The sequence below is a fragment of the Zophobas morio genome, unplaced genomic scaffold (assembly GCF_036711695.1).
Source record: "Zophobas morio isolate AGI-343-1 ecotype UQ-CSIRO unplaced genomic scaffold, CSIRO_AGI_Zmor_V1 ptg000030l, whole genome shotgun sequence".
Classification (NCBI taxonomy): Eukaryota; Metazoa; Arthropoda; class Insecta; order Coleoptera; family Tenebrionidae; genus Zophobas; species Zophobas morio.
This window is the reverse complement of record NW_026972135.1, coordinates 13,537,723-13,542,759: the sequence shown is the minus strand read 5'-3', so window position 1 is coordinate 13,542,759 and position 5,037 is coordinate 13,537,723.

Genomic DNA, 5,037 nt, shown 5'->3' with positions numbered 1-5,037 from the left:
ATGTTAGCACATGAGTCCGAAAGTTATTCGTCATGTAATTATGAGGCCAAAAGTTTCTATGGATGAAAGCCATTATTTGATTTAAAGTAACTTTTGGCATCACAATCTTTAGATTTTTTTAATAGTTACTTCATAATTAATAACACAATTTTGACTTTTTCTTGTAGGTTTATTTCTCTTATTTGTTATTAAAATAACTGCGATTAAGTTAATTTTAGCTTGGGTTGTAAGTTTGAAAGTTGTTCTCTACGATTCTGTGAGGCCAAAGTCTACAAAAGATGAAAATAATTTTAGGTTAGATAGTTCAACATTCAGCCAATTATTTATTTTTATTTATACTATTTTCGTGTGGTATAGCAAGAATAATGGTCAAAAATCAAGTATTTTAGGATCAGAAAACGGCACATCAATTTCCAGATAATATTAACACTAATAAGTCTAAAAATCTAACCAAATATTGACATTTTTAATGTGTTATAAGTCTACTGACGAGGTGGCTGAAAAAGGGGATGAACCCTGAAACTGGTATCACCAAAATAGTATAAATAAAAATAAATAATTGGTTGATTGCAGAACTACCTAACCCAACTTTATACCCACGCTAATATGGAAACACACATATCAAAATAATTAGCTCATTTATAGCAACTTTCGAACTCTCGTATTTTATATTTGTCTAAGTAGCAAGTACTTAAAAAATTTAAATTATCACTTTAACTTTGAATAAAAAAATATTTTTATGAATGCGTCTACAGATTATTCTACCATTCACAGTCTAATTTTGTCTTAACTTCATACAAAATGTTTCGTATTATGGAAAAAATCTGAATATTTACACTTGGGGGTGTGCCTGAATATATAGCACCGAATATTGATTCACATGAATTTTACTACCTCGATTTGACCAAATTTTGGGTTTCCGATTTTAGATTTATTCATGTACCTTGTACTTTAATGTATGTTAGCACATGAGTCCGAAAGTTATTCGTCATGTAATTATGAGGCCAAAAGTTTCTATGGATGAAAGCCATTATTTGATTTAAAGTAACTTTTGGCATCACAATCTTTAGATTTTTTTAATAGTTACTTCATAATTAATAACACAATTATGACTTTTTCTTGTAGGTTTATTTCTCTTATTTGTTATTAAAATAACTGCGATTAAGTTAATTTTAGCTTGGGTTGTAAGTTTGAAAGTTGTTCTCTACGATTCTGTGAGGCCAAAGTCTACAAAAGATGAAAATAATTTTAGGTTAGATAGTTCAACATTCAGCCAATTATTTATTTTTATTTATACTATTTTCGTGTGGTATAGCAAGAATAATGGTCAAAAATCAAGTATTTTAGGATCAAAAAACGGCACATCAATTTCCAGATAATATTAACACTAATAAGTCTAAAAATCTAACCAAATATTGACATTTTTAATGTGTTATAAGTCTACTGACGAGGTGGCTGAGAAAGGGGATGAACCCTGAAACTGGTATCACCAAAATAGTATAAATAAAAATAAATAATTGGTTGATTGCAGAACTACCTAACCCAACTTTATACCCACGCTAATATGGAAACAAACATGTCAAAATAATTAGCTCATTTATAGCAACTTTGGACCTGTCGTCCTTTATATTTCGCTAAGTAGCAAGTATTTAAAAAAATTTAAATTATGTCTTTAACTTTGAATAAAAAATATTTTTATGAATGCGTCTACAGATACTTCTACCATTCACAGTCGTAATTTTGTTTTAACTTCATACAAAATGTTTGGTTTTATGGAAAAAATCTGAATCTTTACACTTGGGGGTGTGCCTGAATATATAACACCGAATATTGATTCACATGAATTTTACTGCCTCGATTTGACCAAATTTTGGGTTTCCGATTTTAGATTTATTCATGTACCTTGTACTTTAATGTATGTTAGCACATGAGTCCGAAAGTTATTCGTCATGTAATTATGAGGCCAAAAGTTTCTATGGATGAAAGCCATTATTTGATTTAAAGTAACTTTTGGCATCACAATCTTTAGATTTTTTTTAATAGTTACTTCATAATTAATAATTATGACTTTTTCTTGTAGGTTTATTTCTCTTATTTGTTATTAAAATAACCGCGATTAAGTTAATTTTAGCTTGGGTTGTAAGTTTGAAAGTTGTTCTCTACGATTCTGTGAGGCCAAAGTCTACAAAAGATGAAAATAATTTTAGGTTAGATAGTTCAACATTCAGCCAATTATTTATTTTTATTTATACTATTTTCGTGTGGTATAACAAGAATAATGGTCAAAAATCAAGTATTTTAGGATCAAAAAACGGCACATCAATTTCCAGATAATATTAACACTAATAAGTCTAAAAATCTAACCAAATATTGACATTTTTAATGTGTTATAAGTCTACTGACGAGGTGGCTGAGAAAGGGGATGAACCCTGAAACTGGTATCACCAAAATAGTATAAATAAAAATAAATAATTGGTTGATTGCAGAACTACCTAACCCAACTTTATACCCACGCTAATATGGAAACAAACATATCAAAATAATTGGCTCATTAATAGCAACTTTGGACCTGTCGTCCTTTATATTTGGCTAAGTAGCAAGTATTTAAAAAATGTAAATTATCACTTTAACTTTGAATAAAAAATATTTTTATGAATGCGTCTACAGATACTTCTACCATTCACATTCTAATTTTGTTTTAACTTCATACAAAATGTTTCGTATTATGGAAAAAATCTGAATCTTTACACTTGGGGGTGTGCCTGAATATATAGCACCGAATATTGATTCACATGAATTTTACTGCCTCGATTTGACCAAATTTTGGGTTTCCGATTTTAGATTTATTTATGTACCTTGTACTTTAATGTATGTTAGCACATGAGTCCGAAAGTTATTCGTCATGTAATTATGAGGCCAAAAGTTTCTATGGATGAAAGCCATTATTTGATTTAAAGTAACTTTTGGCATCACAATCTTTAGATTTTTTTAATAGTTACTTCATAATTAATAACACAATTATGACTTTTTCTTGTAGGTTTATTTCTCTTATTTGTTATTAAAATAACTGCTATTAAGTTAATTTTAGCTTGGGTTGTAAGTTTGAAAGTTGTTTTCTACGATTCTGTGAGGCCAAAGTCTACAAAAGATGAAAATAATTTTAGGTTAGATAGTTCAACATTCAGCCAATTATTTATTTTTATTTATACTATTTTCGTGTGGTATAGCAAGAATAATGGTCAAAGATCAAGTATTTTAGGATCAAAAAACGGCACATCAATTTCCAGATAATATTAACACTAATAAGTCTAAAAATCTAACCAAATATTGACATTTTTAATGTGTTATAAGTCTACTGACGAGGTGGCTGAGAAAGGGGATGAACCCTGAAACTGGTATCACCAAAATAGTATAAATAAAAATAAATAATTGGTTGATTGCAGAACCACCTAACCCAACTTTATACCCACGCTAATATGGAAACAAACATATCAAAATAATTGGCTCATTAATAGCAACTTTGGACCTGTCGTCCTTTATATTTGGCTAAGTAGCAAGTATTTAAAAAATGTAAATTATCACTTTAACTTTGAATAAAAAATATTTTTATGAATGCGTCTACAGATACTTCTACCATTCACAGTCTAATTTTGTTTTAACTTCATACAAAATGTTTCGTATTATGGAAAAAATCTGAATATTTACACTTGGGGGTGTGCCTGAATATTATATAGCATCGAATATTGATTCACATGAATTTTACTACCTCGATTTGACCAAATTTTGGGTTTCCGATTTTAGATTTATTCATGTACCTTGTACTTTAATGTATGTTAGCACATGAGTCCGAAAGTTATTCGTCATGTAATTATGAGGCCAAAAGTTTCTATGGATGAAAGCCATTATTTGATTTAAAGTAACTTTTGGCATCACAATCTTTAGATTTTTTTAATAGTTACTTCACAATTAATAATACAATTATGACTTTTTCTCGTAGGTTTATTTCTCTTATTTGTTATTAAAATAACTGCTGTTAAATTAATTTCAGCTTGGGTTGTAAGTTTGAAAGTTGTTTTCTACGAGTCTGTGAGGCCAAAGTCTACAAAAGATGAAAATAATTTTAGGTTAGATAGTTCAACACTCTGCCAATTATTTATTTTTATTTATACTATTTACATGTGGTAAGTATAGCAAGAATAATGGTCAACAATCAAGTATTTTAGGCTCAAAAAACGGCAGATCAAATTCCTGATAATATTAACACTAATAAGTCTAAAAATTTAACCAAATATTGACTTTTTTAAAGTGTTATAGGTTTACTGACGAGGTGGCTGAGGAAGGGGATGAACCCTGAAACTGGTATCACCAAAATAGTATAAATAAAAATAAATAATTGGTTGATTGCAGAACTACCTAACCCAACTTTATACCCACGCTAATATGGAAACACACATATCAAAATAATTAGCTCATTTATAGCAACTTTCGAACTCTCGTATTTTATATTTGTCTAAGTAGCAAGTACTTAAAAAATTTAAATTATCACTTTAACTTGGAATAAAAAAATATTTTTATGAATGCGTCTACAGATTCTTCTACCATTCACAGTCTAATTTTGTCCTAACTTCATACAAAATGTTTCGTATTATGGAAAAAATCTGAATATTTACACTTGGGGGTGTGCCTGAATATATAGCACCGAATATTGATTCACATGAATTTTACTACCTCGATTTGACCAAATTTTGGGTTTCCGATTTTAGATTTATTCATGTACCTTGTACTTTAATGTATGTTAGCACATGAGTCCGAAAGTTATTCGTCATGTAATTATGAGGCCAAAAGTTTCGATGGATGAAAGCCATTATTTGATTTAAAGTAACTTTTGGCATCACAATCTTTAGATTTTTTTAATAGTTACTTCATAATTAATAACACAATTATGACTTTTTCTTGTAGGTTTATTTCTCTTATTTGTTATTAAAATAACTGCGATTAAGTTAATTTTAGCTTGGGTTGTAAGTTTGAAAGTTGTTC